At 35.7% G+C, this 21,829-nt stretch overlaps 1 non-coding gene across 1 annotated transcript; it reads left to right on the top strand.

Moving 5' to 3' along the window:
- Nucleotides 1-15,902: 15,902 nt before the first annotated feature.
- On the top strand, nucleotides 15,903-16,008 carry LOC122117933. Its single transcript, XR_006149253.1, has one exon. It is a non-coding gene; the product is annotated as a U6 spliceosomal RNA (small nuclear RNA).
- The last annotated feature ends 5,821 nt before the right edge of the window (nucleotides 16,009-21,829 follow it).

The raw sequence follows: 21,829 nt of genomic DNA, 5'->3' as shown, positions 1-21,829 counted from the left end.
ATAGTGCTTTTTTCTTTTCTTCCAGATGGGAAATATTTCATCTCTTCCTTCAGGCTTCCCTATAGGCTACATTCTTTGTAATGTGGTACAGTCAACATACAACCTACCTGCCTGAACAAGAAGCCTGGATTCAAGATAGCACTCTGACTTGATCTTTTCATCCTAAGTTCTCTACATGGTGCAAGGTCACTATGTTCAGAATTTCTCAGGATCTGGCCATATGGAAGGACCAGTTTATGTTGATCTCTAGTTCTTCTCTTTTCCAGTCTGCTGCTTTTATCCCCTTCTTTCTAGCATAGTTTGCATTGTTTCTCCAATTTGTCTCACAGGACTAGCCAGTGTGGCACTAGTCAAAATGGTAACCTTTGATGGGGACCTCCATACTTAAAACTCCATAAAGGTCCAGTGGTTCATCTCCTATTTCCTGAGGAAACCTCCCATGGCATGCCACTACTGCACAAACTTTGCCCTTCCGCTATCTGCCCCAAGGGAAAGTCTTTCACTCTCAGATGTGTTTCATTTGTGCTGCTAATTAAAGTGCAGGCAACCCTTGTCTTATCTCTCTCTCTGTGGAATCAGAGTTTAGGAAAAGTACTTAAATAGGTCACTGCCTTGAGCCTCAGGGGAGGAGGAGGAAACCTCAGGGTGAGGAGGAGAGTGAAATTTTCAGTTTATTTGTGCACTGTGTGTTTACTTTGTGCTTGCTTGTTATGTGAACTATGACTGACTTATATTCCATCTGAAATCTCTATGGGAAAACCTCGGGTCATAGCCTTGCCAGGTGGAGACAGGTTGATACCATACCATGGTAGGGTTACCACACATTCCCCAATAGCCAGCCCTACAGTGACCATCATTTCTATGATGGTGCTAGGATGGAAAGCATGAGGTCTTCGCCATCATGTGGCCATCTAAGAAAAATGGTAATTAATTAGCTTGTTAAAATGTCAGGAAATATTTTAGATTAATTTATTTGGTTATAGATGTTGTTTTTGTGCACTGGTTTATCAATCATTGGGATAAATGCTTGATAAATGTGTATGTCTTTTTTGTGTTTTTATTTTTTTTATATTTTTCTTTTTTTTTTAATTGTGAAAATACCATACAGAGGGGATACAATTACGTGGGCAAGATAATGAGTACATTTCTTATCAGTTTTACAGTTTTTAAATTTAATTTTGTATTTTATTCTTATTGTACCAGCTTATTAAGCATTGGGGAACTAGCTTGATAAATGTATATGTATCTACTCTATTTGGTTTTAAATTTAATTTAATTTAAATGTTATGGTACTAGAACTGCTGCTTGAAATCAAGGACTGGACCTTGTCCTTCAGCTTTATCTGCTCATTTGAGACACAGTTCGACTTCCAGTTTTTTGCTTGTTAATTAGAGGTAAAAGTCTCTTGGACATTCTGTCCAGGATGGCTTTGATCCTCAACCTCAGCCTTCAGAGTAGCTAGGATTACAGGCATGAGCCACTGGTGCTTACTTATAAGTTTTTTTTTAAATCAATATTTAAACTTATTGAGGCTTTCTGCTGAGTTGTTCTTGTCTTGCTTCCAAGATTTCCTTTTCTTTTTGTCAATAATTTGACTATGATGAGCCTAGTCAGGTTCTCTTGGATCCTCTTTGGAGTTTGTTCATCTTAATGGTTTTTCATTGTCATTTTCTCAAAAAATGCATTTTCATTGTTTATTCCTTCCATAATTAATACTATAGATATTAGCATGCACATTATTTCTGACTAATATTAAAGGCTATGCACATCATTCCTCTGTTTTTTTCCTTCTGTTATTTAGTCTAGATAACTTCAAGTTACTGCCTTCAGTTGATTTTCGTTGCAGTTACTGAATTATTTGAAGTACTTAATTATTATTTGGTTCTCTTATTTATAATAATCCTATTATTAATCTGTAATTTGATACAATTCTATAAACAGTTGATACAATTCTCTAATTCACAAGACATTATTCTCAAACATTTCATTGATTTTTGGGATGCATTATTTTGTTATTTTGGGGGGCATAATGTTAATGTTTGATGCAAAGCTTTTATTTAGGAAGTTCTACATTTAGGCTTCCTTAAAGACTGTTTTTATCAATACTTTAAAGACTATGATATAGAAATTCAGACTCTTCCCACAGCTTGTTGTTATTGTCCCTTGCTATTGTTGTCATTTATTTATTTAGTAACTATATCTATATTCTTGGTTATCTGAGACCACAAAGTGGTATAAATTTAACTTAGAAATTGTCCCTTGCTATTGTTGCCATTTATTTATTTAGTAACTATATCTATATTCTTGGTTATCTGAGACCACAAAGTGGTATAAATTTAACTTAGAAGAGTGTATATTTAACTTAGAACTCAGCTAGTAATTAGTCAGAGACTTCTTTAAGTGTTATAAGCTAATAAGGATCCCTGTTTTTATTATGGTATTCTCTATGTGGCTGGAGCACAACTTCAGCTTTCCAGTAGTTTATGACTTTGCCTTAACCTTGATTTTTCTACTTATACAGAGAGAGTCTGGCCAAACGTGAAGACTAAGGCTTAGGCCTATGTCTCACTGGCTACCCATCTCCTTGCACATGCATGTGGCTTTCTCAGTCCCTAGAAAAGTTATAGAACTATTGAGCCTTTATGAATTATTCTTTAAACATTTATTTCCCTGCACTGGTACTGCTAGATCACATAGTTGTTATGTTCAACAATAGACCATGACTTTGTTTTTCACCCTAGGCATTGCAGATATATGTCATTTATTGCAGACTGAGCAACTGAGCTAGGTTAAAGTAAGCATTGTTAAAGGGACTTTTCCAGGTGGCCTTAAGACAAGTCAAATAATGAACGTGCTATGAGGAAGAGGTTGTTTAGAAAGTTTCCATTTGTTCTGACATACCAGTGATTGCTAGATCGCTGTTTTTCACAGCTACTGAGCTGTATATTTGGAAGTGGAAATACAGCAAGTGGATGTTTCACAAGTGCTCTAATGCAGATCCAATTCTTTTCCTTGAATAAGCTCTCCTTAAATTGTTATAGGCCTTAGATTAATATCATTTGATTAATTTTAAAAAAAAAGCAGATTCTAACTTTTTGTTCCTTGGAATCAAGGAGAAGATAAAGATTTTTGTTATGTTACTATTCAGATACAGCCTCCTTTGAATGGTTAAAAAATATGTTCCATTTTATTAAATGTCTTTTGTTTTACAGCTTTGTTGTGGTTCTGGGATGGAGTTCAAGGCTTCTTCATTCTGTGCAAGCACTACTAACATTATGTTATCTCCTTTCTGCTTTCTTAAATGTTCTTAAATTGTAACTGAAGTGTGATTGAAGTTACATCTTATTAAAGCATTATACACTTCTTCTGTATGATTATTATTTTTTGTTTAGAAGTGCTATTTTCTTCTTCCAAAATCCCTTTAAAAATTTTCTATACATGGAGCTACATTTGTTCACTTTTTCTCTAAACCAGGATAAAGGAAAAGAGGAAAAACCTTGCATTAGCTAATACATTTTTTTGTCTATCGTGGGGTTTGAACTATGGGCCTGGGCACTATGCTTCATCTCCTCAGCTCAAGGTGAGCATTCTACCACTTATTAGAGTGGTTTATTAGAGATAAGAGCTTCATGGAGTGGTTTGTTAAAGTGGTTTATTAGAGATAAGAGTCTCACGGAGTTTCTTGCCCGGGCTGGCTTTGAATTGAGATCCTCAGATCTCAGCCTCCTAAGTAGCTAAGATTACAGGCATGAGCCACTGACACTTGGCTTACCTAATACATTTTTATAGTAAATTTTGAATTGTTGAGCACAGTGTAGAACATGAAAAATTATAATGGAGTTGGAAAGGGGCTTACAATTTATTAGTCCCTACCTCTTATTTGTTAACTGAAGCTTTTGAAAAACAGATCTAATTAGAATTTTTTTTTTTTTTTTTGCCAGTCCTGGAGCTTGAACTTAGGGCCTGGGCACTGTCCTTGAGCCTCTCTGTGCTCAAGGCTAGTGCTCTACCACTTGAGCCACAGCACCGCTTCCGGCTTTTTCTGTTTATGTGGTACCAAGGAATCGAACCCAGGGCTTCATGCATGCTAGGCAAGCACTCTACCACTAAACCACATTCCCAGCCCCTAATTAGAATTCTTTTAGCTTGTATTTGGATACTTGCAGCAATGGCAAATTCATTACCTTACAAACTTCTTGTTTTGTATTGGGACACATTCAATTCTTGCAGTAAATTTGCTTCCTTAAAGAATTTGACATTTTTCTAGATTCTAGAGCATAATTTTTCAGTTTCAATATTACCAACATTCTGGGTTGGATGTCTACATTTTGGGGGTACTGTTTTATATATATATAGTAATGTTTTTAGCAGCACTGCTGCATCTACTCATTAGATGTCAGTAGAACACATTCCATTTCATTCATAATAATTAAAAATGTCCCCAGACACTCCAGTGAGCACAACTGTTCTGGAGTAACCCAACTCTATTAATATAGGTATGACCAGTATCAAAATTTCATTTTGCCACTTACTTAGCCAAGCTGTATGGTGTCGCATGATCTACATACCCTTATGAAAGTCAAATTATTTATTTGTAAATGGATACTAATAATAGGTACCTCACAGTGATGATTTCAGGTTCAGCAATAGCAAACACAGAACATATAACATGTTTTCTGGTATTGAGAATATAATCAGTAAATGTTATATTATTTCATAGATATTATTTCATAGCCATGAAAAAGTTCTTCTGACCTATACTAGTATAAAGTTACATAAAAAGTCACATGAAATTATAAGGAAAAATGAAACATGTAACTATGGATTTACACAAATTTGAAACACCTCTCCTGAGTTCTGAAGCAGCCATGGAAATGAGGAAGTAGACACCTCCTAAAAATATTCAAAGTGAAAATTATTTCAGCTCATAGATTTCAGCCCATATTTCAGCCTGTGCCATTTTATGGTGTTAATGACATTTTCAAGTGTGTGGATACTATTATGCATTAATAGGAATCCAGTGTCAATAAATAATGTTATGTTTGCAATTAAATAGAAACATAAGCTTAACAAAAAAATGGAGAATATGTTTCTATGAATAAAAATGTCTCCAAAATTTCCAAAGGAAATGACATTGTTAATGTAATGTCAGAATTAATTACATTCAAAATAGGACAGAACATTTCAATTGAAGCTAAATAACAAAAATCTAATGCAGTTGAAGAAAGGACTCATTGCACTTAGAGTTTAAGTGAGACTAAATAGTGATTTGGATTTTTTTTCTTCTTTCCATCACTATTAGTCCTTTTAGATGTAATTAAAAATCCAGTTAAATTTAAATATCAGATAAAAAATTCTCCAGATCGTGGAACATTCTTATATTTAGAGATACTTCACTTTTACATAAAGTTCAAATTTAACTGAGAATTTTGGTTTTGCTTATTTGATTTTTCTAAATCGGGAAACCCTAATCTAAACTGAACTATGTTTAGTTTAATTCAGGTCCTTGCTAATTTTGCCTTAAAATACATGTTCTGATTCTTTTAATCCTACTAAACATGCCCACCTCAGATTGTTCAGAATAATGGGGTGTTCTTCATTACAGACATACATAGCACCTTTCAAAATACACCTTCAACCTCCATTTACAATTTTAAATTTCCATTTGTCCCTCAGAACTATCACACAAACACATTTCTTCTTTTTTCCAGGTACACCTTACCTTTCCTTTGATGTTTCTTCTACTTGCAACAAGACTTCCTTTCTGCATTCTACCATCTTTTGTCTATCATGTATCTACTCAGGTGTTTAATTTAAGCTCAAGTAAGGGCCCCTTTGTGAATGTTTCCAGTACTCCAAATAGAGTTAAGGAGTTGTTCCTTTATGGAAATGCTCTCCTATAATTGTGTATCTATTTCAGTGTCGGTACACATACTATAATGAATTACAGAGAAGCTATATAATGATAAGAAATCAGATGTAACTTGGTTATTAATTAGCTTTTTGGCTGACTATTCTTATATCGGAGCAGGGGATGACCTACTAGTTCACTGTGGCATGCAGAAAGGTGCAGAATTTGGAGAAGAAAAAAATTCAGTCAAACTCTTGTTGAGGAAAGCATAACAAGGGATAGATGGTATACATCAAGGCTCATGCTCTCCTTGGGTCTACCTATCTTTAATTTGTGAGTAAAATGGTCTCCTATTCAAAGCTAACTGGGAGCTGCCTGAGACAGTTCCAGTGCCCAGGAAACCTATTATACTGTAAATACCTCTCTCTTTATTCATGTGTTTCTCTGGAATATACAAGAATAGTTGATTACCTGTGTAATAGAAAGTTATAGACTGAATCTTGGGTTAGAAAGAAAAGTAACACCGAGAAGAAGATTTGTATTCAATAACTTCTATTATGTGACCTTACATTTTATAAAATTTCATTTTAGATGTGTTAATTTTAGGCAAAACATTCTCTCTTATTTTTCCAAAAATATTTGTTTTTCTGGGTGATACATTCCTTTTAAATGCAGTGACCATTATTTATTTATCTCTATCTGTTTCTTTATCTTTATCCCAAATACAATGTCAGACACAGAGTAAGTCATTTAAGACCAAAAGCATATATAAAAATAAATAAATGAAAGTTTGACATCTTCTTTATCAACAAATGAAAAAAAAATATTTTGGTTTGGTGTGAATATGCAAATTCACCCAGCATACCCAAACCTGTCATTTATATTACTGCTCATTTTCATCACAGTTTCCATCCATGATGAAAATTTTTCCCATCTTCATTATACTAATTAATAAAGCCTTTTGATAATGCTATTGTTGTGTCCTAAAACATCATACATGAGAATATTGATTCATGATTAAGGAATTACAAGTACCAATTAAATACAGCTTCAGGGGGTTGTTCAAAGCTCCAAGAACCACTACAAATTGCATGGTTTGCCCTGAAATGTTTTTATATAATAATTAAAATATAATTTCCAACACAAACAACTATGACCATACTTCCTCTGTTCAGAGCTAGTGGTATACATATGTACTCAGTGATATAAATAATAGCAACAAAAGTGTGTTCTTGCTTTCAGTTTATAAAGTTACCCATTTTCTTAATGTGATTACACATTCAAGAATTTTTGTATTACAGTGAATTTAAAGGATATAAGTATGATTTCTTTTATTGAATGATACTCTATCATTAATAAATGTTCTTGTAGTTGGTGAAATCCTGTCATGTTAAGTAAATACAAAGATTTACACAAACACATATTGAGAGTTTTAATATTAATATATACACTAAAAAATTCTGTCAGCCAATTACTGTTTTGCTGTCTTTGTTTTGTTTCATTAATATCATAACCAACAAGCAGGGCTTAGCCCATTCATTTTGGACAAAATGCCAATGAATTATTTCATGTCAGTAGATGTATTCTGGTTTAACTTTGGCCATTCCTGCATTCAACTCCTTTGGCTATTCTTATATTTTATTCTCTTTTTCCCTTTTCCTTATTGGCCTAACCTGTCTTTTAGATAACACATAAAAATGTAAAGAGAAATATGTTACAAGTAAAAATAAATCAATGAGTAAATAAATAAAAGACGAGGAGAAACAGTAAGTTCTAGTTGGTTGCATTGAATTGTTCTCAAGAATAATCTTTTATATTATATTGTAATGTCATGTATAATAGCCAGGATGGAACCTTTTTCTCATTAGGATGAATATGAGAATGATGTATGCATTTAAATAAAATCTGTTCAGAACACAATGCTCAGATCTTTAGCTTTTCCCAAGATGGTCTAAAATAACCTGTTTCATGATGTTATTATCTTTAAGTATACAAATATATGTATGTGCGTGTGTGTGAGTGTATGTGTGTTAGATGACAGTCTTTCATATATATTTAATATATGTCTACCATGTTCTCTGTAATTCAGGAGCTGTTTACCTGACACAGCAATATTCGGTGAACATATCATCTTTTTTCCAGTGAGTTTAGGGTAATTTTGAAGTTCTAAAGATGATATACCATGTAGCAAAAAGAGCCAGCTGTCTGAGCTGTAGTTTATGCCATGTATTAGTTTTGTATTGCTGCTATGAGAAGATAACACAAATCCTATCACAGCACAAATTTCAAGTCTAACAAGGTGTCATTGAGGTAGAATCAATATGTCATCAAGATTGCTTCTTCTGGAGACTATAATGAATAATACATTTGCTGGGGGTCCCCAGGTTTCGCAGGCTTTTCTCACGCACACTGCTCCTTTCGCATACATCTTTAGTATCAGCAATTTTCTATCCTGTCTCTGACCATTTTTTTTAATGGCCACATGCTTTGTGAGCTTGATCTCAGCTAAGAAAATTTAAGACTCTTCTAACTGTATTGGAACCACATAAGTCTTCTAGATTTGTCTATGCATCTCAAAGTTTCTAATTATGCCTGCCAGTCCTTTTCCAGGTTCACAAGCTCTGGGAATATAATGTGGACTCTTGGTCTACCCATAGGCCTCATCATTACTAGTCTGTGGCCTTTGAAAACAGTTCAATATTTCTGACTCCCATGGCTTTTGTTCAATTACTTTCTCTTCTTTTTGTAGACTTTGTTAGAAGAACAGTGTAAGATAAAACTTATGAAGTATTTTGTATAATAAAAATCAACTTCTATGAGTCCTGGTTTTTATAGCATTTCACTATAAAATCCTGAACTCAGGACCTTGCTGTTGGAATCAAGTGGTCTATAATTTGAGCAGCAGCCCTAGTTCTTCTTGTTTTTACTTACTTTAAGCTCTGGTCTCATAATTTTTACTATCACAGGCATTGGGCTGTTATATTTCTATCTCTGGCCCCCAGTGTAGCTAGGATTACAGGCACATGCCATATCACCTAGCTTGTTTGCTGAGATGGAGCTCCACAAAGGTTTTGCTTGCAATGACCCTGTTCTTGATCTCAGCCCCTCAAGACTTTACCTAGTTCCTTATTCTTTGAATCAAGTTTTAATCAAAACTATTATTTTGTTTTTTAGTAAATAATTGGTTGATTCTCTTTTCTTTTCTTTTTATCACTGCTTTTGGTTCCTGAAATTCTACCATGATATAGCTAAATTGGACTTGTTTTATTTCTATAAAAATTTGGTATGGTTTCCAAAGTGTGAACATTTATCTTTCTAATCTTTCAGCTCTTATCTTTTCCAGTATTGAATATTTTCTGCTTCTGTAGGCAATTGGCTTTTTTTTATTCATTTCTTTCTGTCCGTTAATCTCACTAATACATAATAACAAATATTTATTTATTTTTTTTATTTTTTTTTATTTTATTTGAAAACATACTGTACAGAGGGGTTACAATTACATGGGCAGGAAAATGCATACATTTCTTACCAAGCATTGCAGCCTCCTCCTTTGTTTACCCTTCACCTCCCTTCCCAGCCTCCCCCCTCCCCCCCACCCAATCATACCCCCCCTCCCTCCCCCCCACCGACATTGTAAAGCTGGTTTTGACATGACATTTTGTACTTCTCATTGTTGCAACAGGTCCACCTGAATCCTTAAACGACTTGTTTGTCCCTGTCTCCTCCACATGTTATACTGACATCAAATATAGTGAAAGCGGGGGTTACACTGTGGGGGAGGGACATACAAAGCAACAAAGAAATAATACATAATAACAAATATTTAAAATCTTTCTTAGTGTTACAAACTAACTTGAAGCCCTTTTCATACAAGAATTATTTTCATTATCCAAATTCCCTAGTAAGGTTTTTTTTTTTGGGGGGGGGGGTCTGGTCCTGAGGCCTAAACTCTGGGCCTGGGCAATGTCCCTCAGCTCTTCAGCTCAAGGCTAGCACTCTACCACTTGAGCCACAGCGCCACTTCCGGCTTTTTTCTTTTTGCTTATGTGGTGCTGAGGAATCAAACCCAGGGCCTCAGGCATGCAAGGCAAGCACTGAGGCATTGAGCCACCTTCCCAGCCCCCCTAGTAAGGTTTATGATTCCATTTCTCTACATTTATAGATGCTACAAAAATATTTCTTCTTACTTATTTAATCTTAAGGGTGAATTCTCAGTTTCATTGGCTTTCTTACTTCACATTCCTCTTTTTTGTGTTTCTTCTAGATGAAAAGTATAGACAAATTTCTTCTACTGATGTGTTTTTATTTAATGGAAAACTTCAAGAAAAATAGATTTTTTTTGCATTGCTATTGCATTTAAACATTTTCCATAATTTCATACCTATATTCAATTCAAACAGCTTCCCCATCTACCATTAGACTATTATTATGTCAGTTGCTTTTTCATGTGTAATTATAATTTCTTTCATATTAATTATAGTAGTCTATCACAGGTATGGATTATATTTAAATATGTCAGCCAGTATTCTGTTGTAACAAATTTACCATGTTGGTGCTCCATTGCTTGCAACCTAGAGGTGATGTAATTTTCAGTTTCAAGATGTACAGAATTTCACCCTGTTCTTTGCTAGAGATTCTAATTTTAACACAGCCTGTACACTTCCCCCTCTTTGCAAAATACTGCAGCTTCCTCTGCAATCCACATGTAATGGGCACTGTGGTAAGTTGTCTAGATAATCTCTTCAGAGATGACTCACCTCTCCCAGCTGCTGGGAACAATTGTTTCCCATGCCCCTCCCTGTAACTTGCCCACACTAGAAACTACCACTGAAATTACCTTCAGAAGCAGTGTACTGCTTTTGCAAGGATAGACCTGTTCATCATGCAGCTTAAAGCTGGTGACTACAGCCATTGACATACAAAGCACCCTTCTCAGTATGGAAAAACTCACAGGTGCCCAGTTGGAATTGACTAAGCCTCATTTAACAATGTCACTGTAAGTCAGTTTTCCTTTCTTCCTAAAATTAGTGCTCCTACATCTTAAAACACATTTCTCCAAAGATAACATGTTAACAAATATTCAAAACACAACTTTCCACAATGAATTCTGTTTCCAGGGACCTCAATATAAAACATTACTGCAATTTAAATGTTCTTAATTATTGCTTATTTGTTAAAGAATATATGTTTATATATTCTATATTCTTTGATGCAAAATTCTATAGGCAGATTTTATTTCCACCTGATTTTTATATTTTATCATTTTGTCATTTTTATATTTTTTGTTATTTCTCAGCTTTAAAAAAGGAGTGGTTAAAATCTTTCATCTATAAATTTATTCTTCTCTCTCTCCATTATAATCTATATAATCTATATAGAACTTAGGCTTTTGAGGCTTTACTGAGAATTGCATAGCATTTAAGAACTTGATCTTAGTCTTTTTTTGTGTGTGTGAAAATACTGTACAGAGGGGTTACAATTACATGGGCAAGGTAATGAGTACATTTCTTATCAAGCATTGTGGCCTCCTCCTTTGTTTCCCCTTCCCATCTCCACACCCCCACCATCCCCTCCGCCCTCCACCCCCCCTCACCCCACCACACACCAAAGTTGTAAAGTTCGTTTTCCAACATAACGTTTTGTACATCTCATTGTTGCAATGGGTCCACCTTCCCCTCCACAAATTATACCAATATCAAATGCAGTGAAAACGGGTTATACTGTGGGGGAGGGACATACAAAGCAACAAAGAAATATCTTATAAATATGTTAGAAACAATAGCAAGAAAGAAAAAACATTTAAGTCCTTATCGTGGGGTTCATTTCACCTAACATCAACTTATCTGACTGTTTCTGCTTGTCTCAGACATATACTAGTTATTGCAAATAAGGGAAACCATGGGACCTATGTTTCTTTGGGCCTGGCTTACTTCACTTAATATAATTTTTTCCAAGTCTTTCCATGTCCTAACAAATGGGGCAACGCCATTCTTTCTGATGGAGGTATAGAATTCCATTGTGTATATATACCACATTTTCTTGATCCATTCATCTACTGAGGGGCATCTAGGTTGTTTCCACATCTTAGCTATGGTAAATAATGCTGCAATAAACATAGTTGTGCTGGTAGCTTGATTCTTTCCATTGCACAGTAATTTCCACTGATGCTTTGACATGACTTGCCTGAAGTTCTTCTTCATCAAATGTTCATTTAGCAGCTATTTTCTTTTTTTTTTTTCTTTTTTTTTAAATTTTATTTTATTTTATTTGAGAACATACTGTACAGAGGGGTTACAATTACATGGGCAGGATAATGCATACATTTCTTACCAAGCATTGCAGCCTCCTCCTTTGTTTACCCTTCACCTCCCTTCCCAGCCTCCCCCTTCCCCCCCACCCAATCATACCCCCCCTCCCCCTCCCCCACCGACATTGTAAAGCTGGTTTTGACATGACATTTTGTACTTCTCATTGTTGCAACAGGTCCACCTGAATCCTTAAACGACTTGTTTGTCCCTGTCTCCTCCACATGTTATACTGACATCAAATATAGTGAAAGCGGGGGTTACACTGTGGGGGAGGGACATACAAAGCAACAAAGAAATAATCTTATAAATGCGTTAGAAACACATGCATGAAAGAAACAAAAACATTAAAATACATATTTGAGGTTTCGTTTTCCTAACATCACATTCTCTGACTTTTTCCGCTTGACTCATACCTATACTAGATATTGCAAATAAGGGAAACCATGGGACCTATGTTTCTTTGGGCCTGGCTTACTTCACTTAATATAATTTTTTCCAAGCCTTTCCATTTCCTAACAAATGGGGCAATGTCATTCTTTCTGATGGAGGCATAGAATTCCATTGTGTATATATACCACATTTTCTTGATCCATTCATCTACTGAGGGGCATCTGGGTTGGTTCCATATCTTAGCTATGGTAAATAATGCTGCTATAAACATAGTTGTGCTGGTAGCTTTAGTGTGGCCTTGTTTGTAAACATTTGGGTAAATGCCCAAAAGTGGGATTGCTGGGTCATTGGGGAGCTCTATGTGGAGTCTTTTGAGGAACCTCCATACTGCTTTCCAAAGTGGTTGAACAAGTTTACATTCCCACCAACAATGAAGTAAGGTTCCTTTCTGTCCACATCCCCTCCAGCATCTGTTGTTGTTAGAGTTCTTGATTTTTGCTGTTCTAACTGGAGTGAGGTGATATCTCAATGTTGTTTTGATTTGCATTTCTTTTATGGCTAGGGATGTTGAACATTTCTTCATGTGTCTATTGGCCATCCTTCTTTCTTCTTCAGAGAAGCTTCTCTTTAAGTCTTTCGCCCACTTACTTATTGGGCAGTTGTTTCTTTGAGGATTTGTTGTTGGGTGGTTTAATTTTTGAGTTCCAAGTATATTTTAGATATGAGACCCTTGTCCGTTGTATGGCTAGTAAAGATCTTCTCCCAGTCCGTGGGCTTTCTATTGATCTTGCTAGCTATGTCATTTGCCCTGCAGAAGCTCTGCAACCTTATACAATCCCATTTGTCCAACCTTTCTTTGATTTGTTGTGTTTCCGGGTCTCTATTCAGAAAATTTCAGCCTGAGCCAAGGAGACCCAGGGTTTCTCCTATTCCATCCTGTAATGTCTTCAGAGTGTCTGCTTTGACTTCAAGGTCTTTGATCCATTTGGAGTTGATTCTGGTGCAGGGTGATATATAAGGATCTAGCTTTAGTTTTCTACATGTAGTTAACCAGTTTTGCCAGCACCATTTACTGAAGAGGATGTCTGTCTTCCATTCTATTGTTTTAGCTCCCTTATCGAAGATTAGATGGCTATAGGTCTGTAGGTTCATTTCTGGGTTTTCAATTCTATTCCATTGGTCCTGAGGTCTGTTCTTATGCCAATACCAAGCTGTTTTGATTACTATGGCTTTATAGTAGAGTTTGAAATTTGGTATTGATATTCCTCCAGCAGTGTTTTTTCCGTTGAGGAGCGTTTTTGCTATTCGGGGTCTTTTATTGTTCCATATGAATTTTTGGATTGCCTCTTCTATTTCCTTGAAGAATGAGGGTGGAATTTTGATAGGTATTGCATTGAATTTGTAGATAGCCTTGGGAAGTATTGCCATTTTCACGATGTTAATCTTTCCAATCCAGGAGCATGGGAGGTTTTGCCATTTTTTAAGTTCTGTGTTGATTTCCTTTTTCAAGATTTTAAAGTTTTCATCATAGAGGTCCTTCACTTCTTTAGTTAAGTTAATTCCTAGGAATTTTATTTTTTGTGGGGCTATTACAAATGGAGTTTCTTTCCTAATTTCAGCCACACTTTTCTCATTGTTGGCATACAGAAAAGCCATTGATTTTGGGGGGTTAATTTTATAACCTGCTACTTTGCCAAAGTTTTGAATCAGCTTGAGTAATTTGGGAGTGGAGTCTATGGGATTCTTTAAATACAAGATCATGTCATCTGCAAAGAGGGAGAGTTTTATTTCTTCTTTCCCTATTTGGATCCCCTTTATGTCTGCATCTTGTCTTATTGCTGTAGCTAGGCATTCTAATACTAGATTGAAGAGAAGTGGAGAGAGTGGGCATCCTTGTCTTGTTCCTGAGTTAAGAGGAAATGGCTTTAGTTTTTCACCATTGAGTATAATGCTGGCTGTAGGTTTGTCATATATAGCCTTTATTGTATTGAGGAATGTTCCATGGATTCCTAATTTTTCCAAAACCTTCATCAGGAAGGGGTGTTGGATCTTGTCGAATGCTTTTTCTGCATCTATTGAGATAACCATGTGATTCTTATTCTTGCTCCTGTTGATGTGATGAATAATATTAATTGATTTGCGTATATTGAACCAGCTTTGCATCCCTGAAATGAATCCTGTTTGATCGTGGTGTATGATTTTTTGGATGAATTGTTGAAGTCGGTTGGCCAAAATTTTGTTGAGAAGTTTTGCATCAATGTTCATCAAAGAAATGGGTCTATAGTTCTCTTTCTTTGATGAGTCCTAGCAGCTATTTTCTTGATACACATTTTGCCTTCTATTTTTAAGCATTTTCTGTACTGCAGTTCTAAATATGAAAAGAGGATAATGAGTTTCAAAGACAGTCTCAACACTTATTTTTTTCTCCAATGAGGAGAAAAATGGACTCAGAATTGGAAAGAATGGACAACCTATCTATCTTCTCTTCCCCAGATGTGTCATTAAAGTGCTCCCCTAAGACCAGTCCTGTGTGAATCAGTTCTTACTCTGTTTTTGTAATGGAGGAGGAATGACAAAGTTTTACTTGTCACCTAGGACAGGGCAATATTCAATCTGGTTGAGAAATAAGTAACTCAGTCCAAACTTGACTGAATGAATTTATTGAGGTGGTCTTCAGAGGTATGGTTAGACAGCTTACCTCTCAAATGTATTAACAGACAAAAGACATTCTCACTCTGAATATTATCAGCTGAGACTTTGTAAATCAGGTTGGACAACCAAAATGCAAGTCAATATAGTGAGGGATACTTAGAATAAAAGCCTTTCTATGGAACTGTGAAGGAAGATACATGGTCCCCAGAGCATCATGAGCACAAATGCCAGTGTGGGCCACACCAGATGATGTCACCTCAGCAGTAAGCAGGTGAGACATTCTGTGTGCATAGAATTTCTTCCCAATGGCATCAGAATGAACAAAGATCCTCTCACAATGAACTATTATTCTGCTCAGTGGGATTTAATCTGAGCAAGGAATTTTCCTGCAAAAGTCATTTTATCAATACCAACAAATGTTCAATATCTGTCATTGCAGCTTCTCTTTTGGAGGGAAAGGAAGCTGACAGAAATAAGCCAGAGTATTAGAGAATTCCTTGTTTGTGTAAAGTTGACCTTTTTCCATAACTTTTATTTCACTTTAATATTTTAGTGAAGGCATTTTTTTAGGAACACACACACACACACACACACACACACACACACACACACACAAACAAACACACACACACACACAACTTCTGAAAAGTACCAGATTCCCAAAGCTAGATCTGAGAATCAAATATAAGTTTCATGTTACCGTGCTTGCTTCGGTGGCAGCACATGTACCAAATTGGAATGATACAGAGATTAGCATGCCCCCTGTGCAAGGATGACATGCAAATGTGTACAGTGTTCCTTATTTTTAAGTAAGCCAGACCCAAAGAAGCAGGTCCCATAGTTTCCTGTATCTGCAATAACTAATATACATCTAGGATAATCTTACCAGACAAGCAGAAAAGGTCAAAAGCTATTTACATAAGACCATATAAGATGATGTCGAGAGAAATGAACCCAAGACAGGGACACAAGAGATTTTATCTTTGTTGCTGTTGTTTTTAATGTACTATGTGATTTTTTGTTTCTTTTGTATGTTCTCCCCTATAGCATAACCCCTGTTGTCACTGTATTTGATTCCAGTGCCCTGCATCTTGTATATACATTTTTCTAATTAGGGGAGGGGAAAGGAAATGACAACATGCTGAAACAATGATACAGGTTGACCTATTGTAACAATGAGATGTTCAAGACACTACATTGAAAATGAACTTAACTTCAGGGAGGAGGGGAAGAAGGAGTTGGAGAGGTGGGGAAGAAAGGGATGATAGGGGAAAAATAAAGGAGGGGGTAACAATGCTGGATAGGAAATGTACTCCTCACCTTACTCATGTAACTGTAACCCCTCTGTACAGTATCTTTACAAGTATATATATATATATAGAGAGAGAGAGAGAGAGAGAAAGAAAGAGAGAGAGAGAGAAATTCATGTCACATTTCCTGTCATTCTCTTCTTATTCTACCCAAATTGTATGGCTGGGAATTCTTTCTTGTTTTTATATAATGAAATGTCAATAATATTTTTATGCTATAGAAAGGAGCAGAACATACAGAGCAGAAAGAAATTCATAGATGTTTTAGTTCAGTGGTTCCAAATCAGGAGTGATTTTAACCAATTTGGAAGTACCAGGAAAAATTTGTGTTTGTCACAACTGGGGACTTGTGACACCTAGTGGAAAGAGGCTGCAGATGTGGCTAAACATGCTTATCTGCATGTCTATACCATCTGCAACTAAAAATTACCCAGTCCAATGGACAGTAATGCTAAGACAGAAAAAAGCTAATCAAATGTAATAAAATTATACTGACAACATCTTTCAAAATGGTTAAGGAGACAAATTTTACCTCATGTCTACTGCATCATCATCAAAAAATAATAACATGGGGTCAGAAATTTCAACTGTTACACAATGGCCAACAATTTTGTGATAAGACAATAGGAGAATAAGCACAAAAAGTTAAAAGTGTTTACTTAACTTGTCATTGTATTTTACCCTGGAAAGAAAGAAATGGCTAAGCTGTGAATCCAATTCATTCCCATAGAAATGGGCCCATACAGGTCCCAACCTGTACAGATGCATTTTCTGGCCACTCATTCTATCACACAGACCAGCACTATCCATCTAGGTGGTTTTGCTGCTTAAATTTATGGCAGGGAAGAATACTTTTATTGCTAATAATGACCTAAAAAGTTTTAAAGTTACTGTCAGATGCTGTTTAATAATGTCAGTCTTTGAGAAGAGTCAATTCTATATGCAGTCCACCAGGTCCCTGCCCCTAAAAGTTTATAGTCTCATTAATTTGCTTTATGTAGATATAGACATGACCCAAGTGTCAACCCTTACTTGTTCTTTATATGCACATTTTCCTCAGAACATTAGGTATCAGTAAATGAAACAGTGGAAGATATTTGAGAACAGAGAAGTACTTAAATTTTAATTTTCTTACATTAAAGTCAAAGAATTATCTATACCTTTCAATCATAACTATCTATTTTCAATCAGGTTGCTTCAGTTCAGAGAATATTGTGTTAAAACAAATTGCATATCCTGAAGAGAGGTGCCATTTTGTAGGGGATCACTGAGAAAATAATGTAATGCTCAAGAAGAAGCCCCCATGCCAAACTCTAGATCATGTCCAACTCTAAATCTGAAGGCAGAAAGAAAAACAGCAATAATGCAAGATATCAGGAACTGGTGAGAGCAGAATAAAGTTAAGATCAAGTTTAAAACTAAGAGTGATCTACTCAGGAGGCTGAGAGCTGAGGATTGTGGTTTAAAGTCAACCCAGGCAGGAAAGCCTGTGAGACTCTTACCACCAAATAATCACCAGAAACTGGAAGTAGGTCTGTAGCTCAAGTGGTAGAATGATAGCCTTGATCTGAAGAGCTCAGGGTTAGTGCCCAGGCCCAGAGTGCAAGCCCCACAATGACAAAAAAAAAAAAAAAAAAAGACTATGAGTGATGTTTTATGGAAAGAAAAAAGAGATTTTCTCATAAGATCTGATCAACGCTTAATAATGGGGATTTGACTGTAGTTTGAAAAGAAGAAAATGCTGAGATTATACAGCCCTGAATTTCTTTGGCTTAGAACCCCCAAAATAAGGAATCTCAGTAGCTGTCATGTTCTTATAGTCAGGGCCCCACAAAGGCTCTAATGTTAAAGCACCAGCATATGGCACTATTGAGTGGTATTATAACATTAGCCTTTAACCATATGGTAGAAGGAATGTAGTTTATTGAGGGTACACCCTTTAAAGAGATATTGGACACTTGATTTTTGTCCTGATATCCCTCATTCCCTTTCCTTCCCCTTCTTTTCTCTTTCTCTCTTTACTTCCTCCTCTCCATTAGGTGAGCAGCTTTTGTCCTATAAGCTCTTTACTATGATCTGCTGCCAACCATAGATCCCAAAACAACAATACCAAACAATGATGGATTTAAATCAATAAAACATAATTTATCATGTCAAAGAGTATGTGTATATACATACATATATATGTTCATATATATATATATATATATATATATAATCATTCAATTTGTTTACTTGTAGATTTATAAGCACATTCTACTTACCAAAAATGAGGGCAACCATGCAGCCTATGTTACATTTGCTCTGGCTTACCTTGCTTAATATAATTTTTTCCAAGTTTTTCCATTTCCTAACAAGTGGAGCAATATTATTCTTTCTGCTGGATGAGTAGAATTCCATTGTGTATATATACCACATATTCTTGGTCCATTTATCCACTGAGGAGCATCTGGGTTGATTCCATGGCAAATAATGTTGCAATGAACATGGTTGTGTTGGTGGCTTTAGTATGGCCTGTTTATTTTTTTTTTTTTTTTTTTTGTCAAATGGGTAAATGCTCAGGAGAGGGATTGCTGGGTCATAGGAAAACTCTATATTTAGTCTTTTATGGAACCTCCATATTTCTTTCCAGGGTGGTTGAATAAGTTTATATTCCCATCAATAGTGTAATAGAGTTCACTTTTGGCTACATCCCACCAGCATCTGTGTTAGTTTTCTTGATAATGGCCATTCTAACTGGAGTGAAGTAGAATCTCAATGTTGTTTTGATTTGCATTTCTTTTTTAAAATACATTTTTATTGTAAAAATACTGTACAGAAGGGTTACAGTTACATGAGCAAGGTAAATGAGTACATTTCCTATCAAGCTTTGTTACCTCCTCCTTTGTTTTATGGCTAGAGATTTGAACACTTCTTCATGTGTCTATTGGCCATTCTCACTAGCACATGATAAATTGCATAGGACTGTAGACAGTCACACACTGAGGCCAAAGGAGGATATGCACAGGTTGACAAAGGCTTAATATCTATGTGTATATGATCATATAAAATGATATTTTATGAAATGAACTCCAAGGAAAAAACAAGATATTTTTTAGTTTTCATTGTTGCATTTTTTTCTTTTTTAAAAAGTTTTTTATTGCAAAATTCTGTACCAAGGGGTTACAGTTACATGAGCAAGGTAATAAGTACATTTTCTGTCAGGCATTGTTGCCTCCTCCTTTGTTTTTCCCCTGTTATCCCTTCCCTCTCACCTCCACAACTACACTCTCCACCTGCCTAAATTGTAAAGTTCGTTTTCAACATACTGTCTTGTACATCTCATTGTTACAATGGGTCAACCTGTATCCCGATCTAAACATTTTGTTTTTTCCCTACCCCTTCTCAAATTAAAGAAATGTATACACAAGGTGCAGGGCACCAACATCAAATACAGTGAAAACGGGTTATACTGTGGGAGAGGAACGTACAAAGCAACAAAAAAAATCACATGGTACATTATAAATACATTAGAAACAATAGTAAGAAAGAAAAAACTACTTGTGTCCCTATCTTGAGATTGATTTTGCTTAATATTATCTTATCTGGTCATATGTACATAGCTTTTGACCTTTTCTGCTTGTCCCAGACATATACTGGTTATTGCAAATAAGGGAAACCATGGGACCTATGTTTCTTTGGGCCTGGCTTACTTCACTTAATAATATTTTTTCCAAGTCTTTCCATTTCTTAACAAATGGGGTGATGTTATTCTTTCTCATGGAGGCATGGAATTCCATTGGGTGTTTGTGTGTGTGTGTGTGTAGATATTTCTATATATATATATATATAGAAATATCTACACACACACACACACACATCTCTCACATTTTCTTGATCCATTCATCCACTGAGGGGCATCTGGGTTGGTGCCATATCTTAGCTCTGGTAAATAATGCTGCAATAAACATAGTTGTGCTGGTAGCTTTAGGATGGTCTTGTTTGTCATCATTTGGGTAAATGCCCAAAAGTGGGATTGCTGGGTCATAGGGGAGCTCTATATGGGGCCCTTTTTTTTCTTTTCTTTTTGTCTTGTTTGTTGGTTTGTATTTGGGAGGTCTTGGGAGAGCAGAAAAGATGAAACAAGGCTGAACAAATACAATAGTGTTACTTAGGAAATGACCTATATATCTTGTGCATAGGGGTGGGAGGGACAAACTGAAAGAGCAAGAAAAGGGGTGACATGGTTCAAAAAGAATTGTAATTATTACTCATTGCCTGATACATGTAACTCAGTACCTGTATATAAACTCTACAATAACAATAAATAAAAAAATTAATAACCAGCACAAAATGGACTAAAGGTGTGGCTGATATGTTAGAGCACTTACTTAGCAAGTCCCAGTAACTTCCCCAAAAATATTGAATTGAAAATCAAATATGAAAATTATCAACATAAATAATTTGAGGCTCCTCAGTAATTAATGCACTAAAACTCATATAGACTTAAAAAAATCAATTTCCTAACAAATGGGGTGATGTCCTTCTTTCTGATGGAGGCATAGAATTCCATTGTATAAATATACTACATTTTCTTGATCCATTCATCTACTAAGGGGCATCTGGGTTGGTTCCATATCTTAGCTCTGGTGAATAATGCTGTGATAAATATAGTTGTGCTGGTAGCTTTAGTATGGCCTTGTTTGTGATCATTTGGGTAAATGCCCAAAACTAGGATTGCTGGGTCATAGGGGAGCTCTATGTGGATTCTTTTGAGGAACCTCCACACTACTTTCCAAAGTGGTTGAACAAGTTTACACTCCCACTAACAACGCAGTAGGGTTCCCTTTGGGCCAAATCCCCTCCAGCATCTGTTGTTATTAGAGTTCTTGATTCTAGCTATTCTAACTGGGGTGAGGTGGAATCTCAATGTTGTTTTGATTTGCATTTCTTTTATGGCCAGAGAAGTTGAGCTTTTTTTTTTTCATGCGTGTATTGATCTTTCTTCTTTCCTCTTCAGAGAAGTTTCTCTTTAAGTCTTTAGCCCACTTATTAATGGAGCAGCTGTTTCTTTGAGGATTTGTTGTTGTAGGATTTAATTTTTTGAGTTCCATAAGATGATGTTAAGCAAAATGAACCTCAAGATAGGGACACAAGTGGTTTTTTTCTTTCTTGCTACTCTTTTTAAGATATTTAAAATGTACTGTGTGATTTTTTTTGTTTCTCTCTTTTTTTAAGATTTTTATTGTGAAAATACTGTACAAAGGGGTTACAGTTACATGAGCAAGGTGATGAGTACATTTCTTATCCAGCATTATTGCCTCCTCTTTTGCTTTTCC

The sequence above is a fragment of the Dipodomys spectabilis genome, unplaced genomic scaffold (genome assembly GCF_019054845.1).
Source record: "Dipodomys spectabilis isolate Male_0828 unplaced genomic scaffold, ASM1905484v1 ptg000145l, whole genome shotgun sequence".
Taxonomy (NCBI): Eukaryota; Metazoa; Chordata; class Mammalia; order Rodentia; family Heteromyidae; genus Dipodomys; species Dipodomys spectabilis.
This window is presented reverse-complemented; position numbering and strand designations above follow the sequence as displayed.